This window comes from Lonchura striata, chromosome 2 (genome assembly GCF_050655825.1).
Source record: "Lonchura striata isolate lonStrDom1 chromosome 2, ASM5065582v1, whole genome shotgun sequence".
Lineage (NCBI taxonomy): Eukaryota > Metazoa > Chordata > Aves > Passeriformes > Estrildidae > Lonchura > Lonchura striata.
The window spans coordinates 131,100,825-131,117,998 of NC_140704.1; the positions used below are offsets into that span (position 1 = coordinate 131,100,825).

Sequence of the window (17,174 nt, forward strand, 5' to 3'; positions counted from 1 at the left end):
GTGACAGTTTCCAGCTCTGATTTTAACATGTTCTCTTTCAGTAACTGCTAGCTTTCAGTCGCTCATTTATCCTTTAGATTATCTTTCCAGGAGATCACTTCTACTAGGTCCCCAGGTTCATTAAAGTATGCTCTTTTTGAAATTAGTTGTTTGTGTTCTACTACTATGGTTGCTTCTCCCTAAACCTATAAATATTGCCATTTTACAGTCACTTCCACCCAAATTGGCTTCCAAGTGGAGACACCTAGTTTCAGAAATCTCCTAGTCTCAGCCAAATCTGATTGTGATAATAACAATTTTCTTTATCTTTTAAAATAAACTTGTTCGTATGTGAGACCTTCTCTATGCTTACACACTGTTTTTGGAACAGAATATCCAACGCTCTTCAATTCAACCACACCAATTCATTCAGATATTTCTAGTATCTCCATTCTTCTAAGTAAGCTGCCTGCAATAGGTTCCAATAATGATAATGTCCCTTTTCCCTTCGTAGCCTGTGAAAAGGTGTTCCTTCAAGAATTCTACTTCTCACTTTCTTACTTGAACATCAGAAAAGTAGAAATACATTTTTCAAATGAAATATAACTCTATTAGTTTTCATTGGTTTGTCTTTTATAAAGTCTTACCCTTCTAACACACCAGCCCCACATCATGGCATCTCTGTGATTCATACCAAGTAACATTTCTAGATGCCCTTCAGACATTTCTGTAGAGAACTCTCAATGCCTAAAGGTTTTAATCTTCACTCTTCCCTACTATCTTTCTATAATTTTCATATTCTGGCATCAATTTTCAGATCTGTGAATAGTTCAGCCTATCAGTGATATCTTAATTTACAAGTAGGTCTTTGTCATTAACATATTTCAAATTTGAGTGAAAGGGGCTGGAACAACTCTCCAGTGAGGAAAGGCTGAAAGAGCAGGGGTTGGTCAGCCTGGACAAGAGAATGCTCAGGGGAGACCTTATTGCAGCCTTTTGATAGTTAAAGGGAGCATATAAGAAAGCTGGAGAGAGACTTTTTGCCAAAACTTATGGTGGCAGGATGAGACAACTATTTTACACAGGAAGAGAGTAATTTAGATTAGATATCAGAAAGAATTTTTTTTTACTGTGGAGGTGGTGAGATGCTGGAACAGGTTGCCCAGATAGGTTGTGGATGCTCCATCCCTGGAAGTGTTCAAGGTCAGGTGAGATGGCATTTTGAGCAACTGGCCTAAAGGATGATGTTCCTGCCTACAGATGGTTCATATCGGATGATCTTGAAAAGATCCCTTCCAATCCAAATCCTTCTATGGTTCTTTGCAATCTGACTGTCCTCACTGCTGAGTGAGCTGAAAATTGAGTGGGTTATCTTCTTGTAATTCATCAGAAGAGTTCTATTAATTGTGTGCCTATATATACATTTATGCTAATAGAAGCAAAATTAAAAAGAAGGGAAAACAAAGGTGTTTAAAAAATCTGTAAGCTCCACAATAAAAGCTATCAACTATATTAATCAAATCTTTCAAAATTAATACCTAAAACAAAAACTGTTCTGCTACAGATATGATTTTTAGGACTTGAACATTTTTGTCATTGCCTTAGGCAGAAGCAATGCAATCCTAAGTGCCTTTTAAAGTAGTATGTATGATGTGAATACTTGTCAGTCATGTCCCTTGATCTCATTATGGCTGAAATTTTTCATTAAATTATCTTCAAAACTGTGGAGAAAATCTGAATTATAAATATTACAATGGAAAAAGTGTGACTTTAAGCTAAATCTTTTAGTTTACACTAAAATAAGCATTGAAAGTGTGTATTCAGAACACTGGGCAACACTTGCTACATGGAGGTAATTGTGGAAAAGGGATCTATCTGCAACAGGAAATTCTACCACTGACAATAAAACATTTGGATGCAATTTTGAGGCAATCTACATAGACTCTTCATTACTGAACATGTAACAGTTCTTTATGCTAAAAACACAGTAATCTCATCTATAATTTTATGAGCATATCTAGCGATGGAAAATACATCCACACAAGCAAATATTTTCAGTTATGTAATAATTTGAAATAGAGGCATAATCAGTATTATTGAAATGGATGTGAGAGATACTTAGAAAGTATCTACACATTTTGCATTATAAATGTATTAGAAAAATGCAATGAAAATTTAAAAGGATCTATTCTATTCTAAAATCATTGCTTATATAAGACTGATTTAATATCTCAAATTAATACTGACTAAAAGACTGGGCATCTGAGTCAAAAAAACAAATTAAATGAAAAAATAATATCAAGAAATAATAAATTCCAGTAGGATTTAATATTTTTGTAATAGACAATGTCATATTTCACATTTTACATGCACTACCACAAAACAAACTGAAACACTTATTTTGTAACTATCAACCGGTAGAGAGCCATTATTTGCATTTTAACTGTTTAATTTACATTTATATAAGCTATTGTTGCGTTCACATGAGAATATATCAGTAGTCATTTTCTCACTATTGTTTTATGCACAATTGTGATTTTCAGCCTTCTGCAGTATAGCTTAATATTTAAGAGAGGGTTTCTTTCACATTTCACTAGCAAAAGCCTGGCAATTTAACAATCTCTCTACAGTATAAACATTTATGAAAATGTCAATCATTGTGGCTTACACATGCTTAAAAATATTTTAAGTTTCAGAAGAAGGTGGTAAGCTCAGCTTCTTGTCCTGTTTTTGATAAGATAATAGGATGCTATTGTTGGAAAGTCTCCATGTTTTTCCACTCCTTTTAGCTGGACCAAAATATGGAGAGAAGGCAGCTTTCTTTAACGTCTATTTAAAGGTTCCATTAAAATGACCTTATCTGCAGCTCATTTTAATTTATTCTCACATTCTCTTCAAGAAGACACAGGAGATGTCTTCTGGAGTCTTTAAGGTTATGTAAACCTAATCATTAAAACCACAGTATATGTTAAGTCTTTCCCACCACAAGATAGCATTATAAAAAAAGAAACAAAACTATCAGAGACAGTAAAAAAGCATTTAATTTAGTCCATAATTTCCAAAGGTGCCTTAATCTGGTGTTGTTTCGAAGATGGTGTAGAGTGCCTTACTCACACTGTGCTGAAGAGAGTAAAACAGAGAAACACTTTTTCACAGTTTAAATTATTACAGTGAATCAGATAATGGCAGTTTATAAAGAATAGGGTGCTTTGGTGCAGACAAGAAACAGAAATGAAAGAAGAGGAAGAGAAGCTGCAAAGATCTAAATATTGAGAGATAATATATCTTCACTAGAAGCTATAGCACAATAACTTTTGGAATTGCACAAACATTCCTGACAAAGCAAGAAGGCCCAATGCAAAGATTATAGCTCTCTTAAAGAAAGAGGAACATTAAAATCAACAAAAGACCCACTGGCTTCAACAATACCCAATTTCCTTAGGATGCAGTAACACCATCCCTCCACTGTCCCAATTTACTAAAAATGTCAAAGCTGAAATAAAACTGTAGTGGTGAAAGTATTGAAAAGAAGTCTTGAAAATTGTAATGCAGTCTGTGAAAAAGTACCAGGAAAAGTTTCAAGGGAAATTAAAAAATTCAAGGATTTCAAGATGAAAAAATAGAGGGGTCAGATGTTATGAATCCATCTAAGACTTTGTTACAAAGAAATTTATTCATCCTTGATGTTAAAATAATAAGTTAGCTCTGGTCTCTTTCTGCAGTAGCCTACAGTGCCTAAGCCAACAAAGTAAAGTGTTTTTACACTTTCCATTAGAAAGGAACAAAGCTTTTTCTCTTATTAGCAGAAAAATGTTATAGACATCCCATAACAGTCCTAAAGTTCACCTTACACATTGAAGAAAAATCTTTCTCATTGAATGACACTAAAATTTTTAAGAAACTTTAAAGCAGATGGTTGAATGTGCTCCAGTTTATATAAATTTTGTCAAAAACTGTAAGAGACATTTTAGTTAAAGGAACACACCTGTGAGACAGAAAATCACCAAATCAAAAAAATGTCAACAGGCTGGAAAGATCTGTAAAGAAAATCTTACTGCGATAAATTGTAGGCACTTAGAAAAGTTATATGTATTAAAATTTAATAATTACTGGAATCAGATCCTTCCTACCAGATCCTCCAACCAATGTTATTGTGCTATTCATAGATTTTTACTAATATCACATCCTCTGCTATCCTGCAATGAAGAATCACAGCCACAATATCAGATAAAGGTTTGAACTGTAATGACAACTTATGACCAAAACAAAGTTGTGAAAACATCCAGTGAAATTTAGAGCCCTATAAAACAAAAAAGAATGAATTATTCATTACAGTAATTTAAGAAAAAAGGAATGCTTTGCAAATAAATATAGGTCAAGTTACAAATCTTTTATCTAGAGTAAGGAATCCAACATTTCTAGACCAACCACTCTCAACAATATATTTCATTTCTCACAAACATGTTTTCATTAGTTAACGGTTTTAAATTAAAAAAGAAAAAAAAATCCTAAAAAAAAAAATGCCTTTCATCATTACAATAAAGTCCTGGACTGCTCCAGAGTCAGTTTCAGAATACATACAAGGCTGTAGAATGAAGAGTGAAGAGGAAGGAAAGCATATAATGCTTCTAGCAATTCCCTGCAACCTTTTTTTCATACTAGGAGACTTGATACTTACACAGGATGTAGATAATCATAAATTCTGAAAGACTTCTGCCCCACTAACTCATTTCTTAAAAGTGCAGTTGAAATTGGCAGTGTAGAATTTTATTTTATCATGTGCTAACATGATAAAACAACAACGATGCTATTTTTACAACTTCAATGAATTAACTATCAAGATTTCCATGTTTTCTGAACAGTTACATGTGCTTAACTTTTTATTTAATTAAGACTCTGCAATAGTTCTCAAAACCAATATCCAAGAGATTTACATGCAGTAGGTGCATGATTAAAGGCTGCTCATTGAACTTCTCCTCTGATTGACTGGGCTTGAGGCATGAATTTAATGAGGGAGACATATGCAGCTAGCAAACTCAGCTTTCAGCTATTTCTCTGCTTCTCCCAGAATCCTTAAGCTTTGTATTTGCTTAATTCTTAGACTAATTTGCACCTTTCTATTTCTGACAAGGCAAAGATGTTATATTTAGTAGTTCTAAATAGCTTTGATCATACTGTCAAATAAATGCAAAGAAAGATGCCTTCAGAGCATTAGGGAGAAAACATCTGCCCCTGCTTGAGAATTTGTAACATTTCAATAGAAAATGTTCCAGAAGACTGAACAGGGGTGGGGTTTTCATTGCTGTTTGGTTGCTTACCAGATTTTCTATCTGGTTTTAGTCAGTTTTGAAAAAGCTTAAAATATGAAGTAATTACATGTAAGGCTAATCACTAAACCTTAGACGCAAATGAACAGTAGTCATTATCAGGCAACTTCTCAATATCTCCTAGCAAAGATACAGAAGTTAGTTATACTAATTTCAAACACTAAAGACTTTGGAGCCTAAAGAAGCCTATAGCCACTTTATGAATGAAAGGGTGAATTCAAACAATAACAAACAATTTCTGCTTTCAGCTGTTGCGGTTGTGGAGTTATATTTAAATTCTTACTCATTAAGTAGCGAGTAACAATTCTTTTGCTTTATTTGTAGATCCAATCATATAAATTTTTATTTGTCCTGAGTTTAGATCAAAGAGATGAGCATGAGGATCAGCTGAAGAGAATCAATTCTCATTCTCTGAATGAAAAATACCCATTGTGGGCTGCTCCCAAAAAAGACAGTTTAATTATAGATCCAGGCACATTTCAAAACTGCATTAGAAAAAGACCTATAACTAGACCCGAAACTGACTTTTTTCCTAACACTTTAAAATATCACTTGTATCATTTATTGTTACAACTGTGCTTATCACTTTCAGATTAAAATATATGCTGTTATCCAAATTGTGCTACTCTGCAGGGGTTCCAAGCTGCTTTCATTGAAGGTAAAGTGTTCTCTGCCTCTGACCTCAATACTGCTGGGATATTGTAGCCTCTTAAGGCAATCTTTACCCTTGCAATCTACATTTCATTCACAATCTACAGACCTGCAAATCTTCTTTTTATCTATGGTGAGTTCTACAGGGTGCAATCAATCCATTCTGAATGAAAAATAAATTCCACTGTGGATATGCAATAGTCATCAAGCAGACATTAAATTCTCCTTTTTTCTTATACCTACAGTGCAAACAAGGCCACTTCACTGTTTACGTGAATTACTCTGTGATAACTGTGAGCCAATTCTCAGTCTCCCAGGTCACTGAAAGCTCCCTCTGGATCATTTCCACAGCAACTCAGAGGCCACACAGGGAGACCTGACCAATGAGCCAATGTCAGTGAATGAAGGACAGTTGCTCATGAGAATGTTCATACACCTCTGCCTCTGGATATTTAATGAAATGTAATCTTATAATTCTTCTGGTACTGCTGAATTGTGAAGTCTTATTTCCCATTAAACTGGTAGATAGCCAGAGAGGTTTTATGAAAGAAGATGATTTCTATATCATCAGATGATTTTCAGTTCCCTTTAATCTACCTTTTTAAAGACTGACCTGATAATCTACCATAACACCTTTTTTTTCAGTTTAGTAGTCTAGGATAAATAACATTCTCTTTAGAAAACTGTCGCTTTGGTAAACTTATTATACATTCATAATTTTTCAGTTTGTATTCTGAAAAGTTAAAAGTTAATAATTATGCTAGTTACATAAGAGATTGGATAACAGGTGTTTTCAAGTTTTTTATAATAAAAATAAAAATATAAAAAACTACAGAAATTTTATTCATGGTCATTTTAACTAAGCAGTATGTTCTCCTTTTTTCAATGATGGACTAGGGCCAAAGTCAAGTACAGAATCCAGCTCTTCAGGCTCCATTGCTCTGCTGTGCCACCTTGGCACTAAATTTCCTCTCTGCTTCAAAACAAATAGTGAAATACAGCGCCTATGTAACTAACTACATTCAAAGTGCAATTTAGGCAAGGAAAGACTTTATCTTCTTAATTGAAAAAGGAAGTGTCCATCTTTCAGCTATCATTAGTTAAGTCTACTACAGCAACATCATGTTTTGAATTCTGACTTTGCTTAATTACAACTGTGGGCAAATCCTCACTGCTTGTGGTTAGCATAAAACATTTATATGTATGACCTACAGAAAAGCAAAGCTTGACAATAAACCTTATAAATCTATTCTTATTTTAAAATACTCCAGCATACCCTGCTCATTGCCTTAAGTAATTGCATGATCAGAAATGGTAATTTCCTGTTACAGAAGAAAAAAAATAATGCACGCATATTAACCTGCACAAAATGCATCTGTGCTTAGGAGACTGAGTAAGGAATAATCTTAGTTTCCAAATACTCTGTTTAAAGTAGCTGCATGTACACTACAAGCCCACAATTCCCACACCAATTTGTCTTCCTACAATCACTGTTTCTTAGTGCTAACACTGTTTTTCTCTCTTCTTTTGTAGTGTAAAGCACTTACACTAAGAGTGAGAATTGATTTATTAGCACTCTTTTTAAGTAGAATTAATGCACAAAGATGCATCTCCAGCATCCCTCTACTCCTGTGAAAGAGCAAAGTAACTCTGCAGCTTATTCATCTTTTTCCAAACTTAAACTCATTTGCATGAGCAATGATGTTAGAGATACTGCTCCTATCTGGGACAGATGCTAACCCCAAGAAATAGCTACTGTATTCTACATTTCTTTTGCAAAGGAGACAGACCACTCCAATTTGCTTCAAATATAACTGACGCATAGCAGAAAGAGAAGCACTAGTTCACTCCTGCAGCACAATTAATTTCGTAGGAACACTTGACAGTATGAAGGATCTAATTGCAGTCACTGAAAAAAAACCAAAAAACTTCTTATGTGACAGGGGAAAGGCAAAAGTAAGGCACAAAAAGCAAATGAGAAAACGCCATGTCTGGCTGAAGTCCACACCCTTACTTTTCCCATTAGTGCAATGTCTTGTTTCATTACAGATTTACTACTGCAAATCAGTGAAGGCCATAATTCTACCAGACATAAAACATTACAAACATTATTTTTTTTCTAGTTTGCTTCTTTTAAGAGGTCTAAACTTCACTTCCAAGCTCTATTTGATTAATTCTTAAGTGAACCATGTTCTATATGCAAACTATATGCAAAACAATGCTCCAGTAGCCAGTACTATATATTCTACTCAGAAGAAACAGATCCCTTTATCCATATATCCAGTTTTTCATTATGAAAATTCTGAATTCTTCTTTACTATCTACTCATACACTAAAGAGATGTGATAGTCTATTGCAACATAACACATAACATAACATTCCTGTAAATAATACTAGTACCCTATTACTGGGTATATTCTTTGCTATTACTAATTATTCTTATTTAAGTGCAAACAAATTTTTTTACATTTCCTGTGAATTTAGTGGATTGGCTAGTACCATAGAAACACAGAATTGTAGAATGCTTAGTTTTGGAAGGGACCTTAAAGACCATCTTGTTCCAATCCCCTGTCATAGGCAGGGACACTGAGCAGTAGACCATGTTGCTCAAACCCCATCCAGCCCAGCCTTGAACACTGCCAGGGATAGAACATCCACAGCTTCCCTGGGCAACCTGTTCCAGTGCTTCTGAAAAAAGAACTTCGTCCTAACATCTAATCTAGTCCTGCTGTCTTCTATTTTAAAACCACTGTCCCTTGTCCTGACACTATCTGCTCCTATCAAAAGCTTCTCTCCCTTTTATTTTAAGACCCCTTAAGGTACTGGAAGGCCAAAATGATATCTTCCCAAAGCTTTGTCTTCTCTACACTGAACAACCCCAACTCTCTCAGCTTGTCTTTATATAAGAGGTGCTCCATTCCCTCTAGTCATCACTGTGGTCCTAAGCCCTGTTGCCTTCTGTTTCTTCAACTGTGCAAACAGTGAAATGACAAGCCTATAATTTATTCCCTGTTCAATTTACTGAAAATCCACGATGTAGTTTTAGGGGTTTTTTCTCTTTCAGTGTTTATTCAACAAATATATAGTTTCAATGGGTTCATCCTTTATAACATTAAAACCAAGCCCTCTGCCATAGCTCGGTTCAGCTCTACTGCTCTCTCTGAAAGCTGGTCTGTCTGCTATAATGCACAGACCTTGACATGCTATAGAGTTCCCTCTGTTTAAGCAGTGGGTGAAAAACATGATTAGGTTTGGGTCTCTTAATGTAAATTCTAATCTGACACTATTCCAGGTGAGCAGGATACTCATATTCAGCTGCCTCAACTCTGAAACAGCTTTTTAAGCCTCCTAAGTACCACAGTTAATTGAATATATTTCTCCTAGAAAACACAGCTATATCAGAGATGCTGGCTTATCATTAATTTTTGAAACAAGCTGGTAAATGACAAAAATAATTCAGCTTCAGCAGTGGAATTTCTAGAACACACAAAAATGCTATTCTCCTGAAAAAGAAGAAAAATATGAAAAAGTGGGGGAAAAAAGTGAGTCTGTGGGGAGAAGTAAGTTTCTTAAGGTAAGAACAGGTTCCTAAATATAATTTTACTTCTGAAACTTCTAATGAACTTTATGCTTATGCAGAAGTAACTTTGCTTTCCCCTCTCCTATTACATTTTTGGGCAGACAGCATGCTCCTTTTAAAATGTTCTTACTTTTGCTGTTTCAGTTCTTTTTACTCTAATGCTCCTGTCATTTGCTACTGGATTTCTGGTCAGAGAACTGCTCAGAGCAAATGGCTCTGCCTAAAGAACATTCACGCTTTTCCCAAAGGGAATCAATGTCAATAATACTGCTTTTCTCTCTCACATCTTCCCAATTCGGGCAATAGCTCACTTGCAGAAAAGTTAACTCTCACAGCCTTAGCAACACTCATATTCAAAATAAGAATGAAAAACAGAAACACACATAGAAAAAACACCGCCAAAGAACTGCAACCTTAGCCATCATCTGCTTATAGAATGTAGTACAACAAACTATGCTTCCTAAACCAGCAAGCACAGCGAACCAACCCCAAGGAATGGTTCTGCAAAAACAGCACCTCATGGTTCAGTGTTTACTGTATTTTAGTGGCATTTATCAGTTTATAAGTAACAAGATTATAACAAAGCATGCCGCTCCCATCTCCAGCCCCTCTCAAGCCACCAGTATGGGATCCAGAAAGATTGTTTCTCTCACATTTTCCCCAGTAATCTTAATCCAGTTTGTACACCAACTATGGCAAGAGTAATTTCTACGAAGTACTGCTCTCATCAGTGAATGCAGACAATTAATAATTATCTTAACTGAAAATAATTATTTGATGTATAATTTTGAGAAATCCCATTCACGTACTAGAACATACCTGCAATCTATTCCAACTTCTCCAAATTCTTGGCAGATACCAACTCCAGGTGCACCTTTGAAAATAAATGCCTTTACACACTATTTGAAGGCAAGTAACACCAGACAGGCAGCCCTGAAGATTAATGTGAGTATTTGAGAATGCTCCTCTGTAATCACAATGAAGCACTGAGCTCTGGAGGGACTGGCCACTTTCAATATCTAGAAACTTACCTTGAATAAAGGGCAGTTGAATTTCAATTAATAATGACATGACTTAAGCAACATTGAAAAATAGATACATATTTTTGGGCAGAAAATTCAATAACAATTTGTCAGCTGCTCTTGCTACAGACAGAGCATTACCACTAAGGGCTGGGATCCCATCACCACACGGCCGATGGTGGAGCACACAGGACAGTGGTATCAGGATGGATGCTGCCACAGGCTGGGAGAGGTTGGCAGGCAGAAAATATGGAGAGGCAATGCAGCCAAGCAGCTCCATCACTTAGACTGTCTAGCAGAACTAAACAGGAAGGCTACAACCACCTCCACCTGCTGAGTAAATGCAAGCTATATGAGGATACAAATTACTACATCCCAACTTTGTTTTTTTAATGTTTGCTAGTATTAGTGGTTTCATTACTTTTTCATATTTTCAAAAACTACACAAGCACAAAAAAACCCCCTTACCTCTTCACCATAAATCAAAATCTTATTTGTAATATTTACTGGTAAACTTACATCTCTGTTAGCAAAGAATTAAGTTTTGGCAGCTAATCATTTTGACTGCACAAAAAAAAGAACCTTTACCCATCATAATATTTTAGTCAGTCAGAAGTTAAATTCCAGACTGCCTAATCAAACACCTGTATTTTGCAGCACTTGCCTGTGTAATTAAACCTGGAGCATCGAGCCATAGTGTTCAAGGTCAACAACTAAAACATCAGTCATGTAAGTAATAAGCAAGCCCTGGCTGACTTTCCTAAAACCATTCTTCAGCAGTAAAATGTTTTTAAATAGATCAAGAAGATGGCTAGGTTATGAAATAGTTGCAATTCCCACTGTCAGACCTTTTCAGAAGTTTTAATTAGAATATAAGCTTCAGATTCCACAGCATACCATGCCTATTAAAACTCATATAGGTATAATCAGGAGTGGTCTCAATTATGAACATATTATAAAGGGATTTTGCCTGGGTATTCCTCCCAAGCTAAACAGTTCACCTCATACTCTAAATATTATCTTCATTAACTGTATGTTAATAATGCCCAGAATTGTGTACTGTAGATATACTTTATCATGTTCCATTAGGCTGTCATTCAGGCCTATATTTAACTGCTAAGAATGCAATTGATGATGTCTAAGCCAACAGATCTACTTAAAAACCTGAGAATTTCCTGCGCAAAAGTTGAGGTTAGTACCAGCACACAGACTGCAGAAGCAGTCATGCTCTAAGGCATGGGAAGGCCACTGGGAAGATTAAAGATTTGCTTGCAGAAGAACCTTGTATTTTATGGAGAGAAAGAAACACTTTCACACCTGAATCTCACTGAAGGGTGAATACAATTAGTTCTCTTTCTCAGGCAAGACTTTGTCCCACTCATGTAGTGGCATTTTACCTGAGTGAGGTAGAATGGATCATTGAGCTAGATGAACTTTAAAAATCTTTCAAACCAAAATATTCCATAATCTATGACTCTGTAACTTGGTCCAAAACTGCCTAAGTTTTGCAATTCAGTACAATACAGAAAAGCAACCCAAAATTTCCTGAATATTTGACTATGCTCCTTCTCCATTCAAACATCGAATATTACTTCAGAGCAGTTACACTTCTCATTTTAGCTATTTTAAAATAGAGAATAATATCAGATATATGCACTGAGAATAGAATTATTAAAAATGTAAATATCTCCCTTTTTTCATAACTCTAAAGAACACAGGTGCATAAAAAGTTGAAAGGAAAGTTCAATGCAAAAATGTTCACAATATTTTTTATAGCAATGCCACAAAGAAAGAATTAAACCCATTTATGTTTACAGAGCATTTTGAGACATATTAATTCAGTTTTAGTAACTTTTAAGGAACATAAAATTCTCTTCCAGACTCCTAAATTCCAGAAAACAAATATCTCTGTCCTTTTTTCTCCAGTTCTAAAGAGTTTCTTGTATTTGACTATGCAAAATATAAAAAATAAATAAAAAAAAAAAAAGAAAAAGGGTATAATAAAAGCAAGAGCTACTCAAAAGCAGTTGTAATGGTTCACTGTTTCACACAGTGCTGGGTGAAAAGCAAAATAGTAGAAAGAAGGGTGGATAAAGTATACCAAAGATGAATAAATTAATGCTTTGTAGCATGTATGTGCAATATAAATCTGTTCTATATCTGCTCTGAAGAGGAAAAAAAGGATTTCTTTTCCTTAAAAGTTAAGAAGAAAAATCTTATATAGTTAATATAAATATCAGCCCCTCCAAGAGAGGAAAAAACAAACAAAAAAATTGCAACACAGTGTCTTTTAACAAAAGATACCAAATGCATAATGTCTTTAAATGGAAATTTGCTGAATGTGCACTCTTCCTGCTAAAGCTTTCTGATGGAACTGTGAGAATGCTTCTGTAAAATAGTGCCATGCTTTGTTAAATATATTTATGCAATGTACAAAACTAAAGGGTTAAGCTTATAAAGGAATCAAAACTTGTGATTATACGAACACACTCTTTGTCGTATCAACATTTGAACATCATTTCATAAAGAGCATATATATCTGCCTAAAGATCTATTTAATGAATCCCATAGAAAATACAAAGCTTTTTAGTTACAAAGGAATGCGGAGAAGGTGGTGTTTGCATCAGAATAAAGGCTAAGAACTATCTTAATTCCTCATACATCAGTCCATAGATCAGTTATGTTGCAAGTGATACTTACCATCCTGAATTTGCAAATCCTTTGATATCTAAGAGCCCTGCACCACTCTTTTAATCTGTAGCATTTATTTTAGGTTCTCATTTCTCTTCTGCAAATGGTATTTCAAACAACTGCTCAAAGTATAGCTAAATCTCAGAAAATTATACTTTATGCATTATATTAGTATGGTTCTAGTATCTCAGCACATGTTGGATAAAACCCTTTCAAAGACTAGACTAGAGGTCATTAACACCAAACCCATTACGCTTCAAAAATGGTTTGCTTCCCTTTATTGTCTTATTTCAGTCAAGTGCTGCTGTTTAACCATGCAAAGTATTCTCATTTATATGTTTGTAAGAATAGTTGTCTATTAATACATAAAATGGATATTTCAATGTATAAAGTGCATAAAGCATATGTGTTTTGAACTCCACATTCTCAGAAATCTATACATTCAGATATGGAGTAAACAGTTTCAAATATAAGCCAAGAATTCAAAGGAAAAAATATTTTATCTCTAGCAGTGCACTTCTATCCTTTTCAGGTAAGAAAATTATCAATGCATGTTCACATTTTTCAGTGCACTGACTGCAATAATCCACTAGAAACTACATAAAAAATTAAGTAAGAGAAGACAGAGATACAAATTTACATTGGTATATATTTGGGAAGCATTGATTTTTCTCCTTGTGCCTTGATCAGAAGTTAAATTTGCATGTCTGCATTTGTTTAACAAGAATAACATCAACTTTCACAGTGTCTTGTAATTTCCATATATCTCTGTCTGCATGCTATCACCATTTGACTGATAGTTGCGTAACTATAAGAATAGTGATTGCTTTCCAATGTTATATGCAAATAACCAAAATCAATGTTCACTCCACAGAAATAGTGATTTTAGGAATCCTAATATCACACTACAGTAGCAGTGACCCATCCAAGGGAGGATCTGAAAAGTACAACCCAGCAGAAGATAACACTCAGTGGCTGAGCCTGATTTGATGTCTGACATGCTATTACTTAATAATATATCATGACAGACTAAGATCTGTTTGTCTTCTGGCTACACTGCAATCCAAGTAGTCTGATTACATTATCTTTGAGAACCTGAATAAAAGGCTGGGGCTGGTTCTTGTACTGCTAATAGAGTAACAAACACTGCTGTGCTCATGCCCTGAAGACTCTGACTTCTATCAAGAAAGAGAAGTGTAAAAAATGTAAGGAATTATTAGTATATAAGAATTATTTCTGTCTCAAAGAAAAAATTAACCAGATAAATAATAATGCAGGTATAATACGTTCTAAATTAATAATATCTGGAACCAATTACAAGTTTCCCTACAAATACACAGATATTTATATTCTTGCATATATAAATCTTCAAATGCATTTGGAAAAGGAAGACAGAGTGACCTTGAAGACAGCTGCTGAGTTCTGTTATTATTACACTGAAAAAAAAAACCCTGTTTACAGAGGTGTTATTCACAACAAAAATTCTTGTGTGCGTGCCCCGCTATAATAATATTAATTTTTAAAAAATCCACAACCTTTGTCTAAAGAGCCTAGCATAGGAAAAATTATAATAAAAATTTCCATGTATTTTGTTCCAGCAGAAAACTGGAGCTGGTCCAGGGTATTTCACTTTGTAGTAGGCAAGAAGAGTTGTATTTATGGAACTACAGTCCATCTCTGAATTATATGTATTTGACTCAGCAGCCACTTACAGACAGAAAAGTAAAGTTTTTCCAATAGTAAATCATAGAGTAATAGCTTTAGCTAGCTGGTGTGAGAAACTGCATTGACTTGTTTGTTCATCAAAAGTATGAAATTAGGATAAAAGGGGGGGAAGTCGGGACATGGAATTTGCAAGCTTGACTGGTAACCACAAACAAAGATTGTAAAAGATTTTGCAGGACTGTCTGGAACTAATAACCGCAGTGGAAACCCATTGTTGCTGAAAACTGATAAACCGAAGTAGAAGGAGACATACCACCCCACTTGTGAAATCCTTTGTTTTTGGGACTGATAACCACGGTGGAACGAGACTCACCACCCCCACTCATGCAAGATAAAAAGGGACTGAAGAGAAGGAAAGGTTGTCAGCTTTTGGCGGAGCCAGGCTCCCAGCTGAACCCAGCGCTGTTTTGCTTGCTATCGCTTGCTGTAATTAATAAAATTATTAATTGATCTTAAAAGGCTGAATCAAATTATTCACCTCAACTTATAACAGCTGGTACTGTGGGATTAAAGTTTTCAGTAGCTCATCAGCCACAGTTTAGCCCAGACAAGATAAGTTTAGGTCAGAGGTTTGGGTATAGCTGTTTTCAGCTGATGAGCTCTGGGATAAGCAGTTGCAGGTCATCTATTGCTGTCACAGAACAAGAAAATGGGCAGAACTGCATGTTTCTCTTCAGTGTATATGAATAAGCTTAACACAAAAGCTTTCTCTTCACACTTTCCCCATGAACTCTTTTGCAGAAGTTTGTCTGTTCTAAATTTTTAAGCATATATTGGTATGCCAATGTATTATTGAAATAGCTTTTGCCAGACCTACCTGTGGAGGGCTTACTTTTCTTAAACATTTCTCTGCTATGCTTTGGTATCTGCTTCACCTGCTGTGCCTGCAGTCACGCAGGGTATGTTCTGCAGTTGCTTCATCCCATATTCTCATTTGAGATGTTATCAAAACTTCATCAGCTGGGACATGGTATTGCAAATGGAGAACAGAATAAGGCAGCTAATGGGACAGTGTCCAGGGAGGGACATGGACAATGATAAATGGAAATACAATGGAAGGAGTAATAAAGATTGGGAAGTCAAGCTGAGGAAGGAAAGGGAAAGAAAAAGCAGAAGGTTTAGGGACAGGGCAGTTATAAAAGCATTCTGGAAGTAGAATGTTAGGTCAAGTTCTGTGGAAAAGGGAGTAAGTAAAACAGATAATGGTAGAAAGTGGAGAACAGAAAAAGGGAAGAAGGAAAAGAAAAAAAAAACAAAACAAACAGGAAGCATAGTGAGCTTTTTAAATATTTTAGAACACATTCACTTTAGTCAGTAATTTCTAGATATAACAGTGAAAAAAACTAGCTTTGTCAATTTAAATAATAAAAGTTTTTAAAATCTCAGGATGCGAAAGCAAAATCACCTTTTCTTTGAATTTTTAACTCTGCCTTCACCTTCTTACAGGAAAATACATTAGTCAACTTCAACTGATGTGGTATGTTTCACCAAAGGTAGGTAGGGCCATGGGGATTCTCCCCCAAAATGTATCTTCTATCCTTGACAAAAAAAAACATTCAAGACACTTCTCAAACCTCATCAGTCACATAGATAGAACTATACAATACTAACTGGAAATACAAAGAATAGATAAAAACAAAACAACATAATGAAAACTGCAATGGAATTTGAGAATTGCTTTCAAAACTCTTTTCCTTCTTTGAAATGTCGGCGTATTTCTATTTGAAATAATAAAATCAAGCAAAAATATCAAAAACTGGTTCCTAACAGCACAATTTTTTATGTAGGCATTTATTCCCTTTTCAGCCAGTGACAGGCCACTCCTTGCAATATCTTCCTGGTAAAGTATTCAAGTTAGTAAAAACAACAACAACAACAACAACAACAAAAGCAAATATAGCAATCCCAAGAATATGGTAAAGCAGACTATTTTTGGCTCCCTACTTATAGAAACCTGACTAGTAATCATATTCTGAACAATCTAAAATAAACATGCATAGATCATTCTGGAAGATTCAAACTGTCAAAGTGCTATCCTCCAGGATTAAATAAATTTTGCAGCTGCCATCACTTATATTGAGCTAGTACAAGCATTTCAAGATTCAGGCATAGAAATAAAATGTGCAGCAACACTGAATATAAAAGCTCAATACACAAACAGATTGTGGAACAAAAAGATACCATTTGCAAAAACACAAT

At 35.0% G+C, this 17,174-nt stretch overlaps 1 protein-coding gene across 3 annotated transcripts in view; it reads right to left on the reverse strand.

Moving 5' to 3' along the window:
• The window catches only part of MMP16 (matrix metallopeptidase 16), a 164,309-nt gene that overhangs the window by 111,639 nt on the left and 35,496 nt on the right, over positions 1-17,174 (reverse strand). Inside the window, exon 2 of one of the 3 annotated variants that reach the window (XM_077782977.2) lies at positions 15,793-16,147. The exons of the other annotated variants lie outside the window; for them this stretch is intronic. The gene's annotated coding sequence lies outside the window, so the exon portion shown is untranslated. The remainder of the gene's footprint in view (positions 1-15,792; positions 16,148-17,174) is intronic. 3 annotated transcript variants of the gene reach the window in all.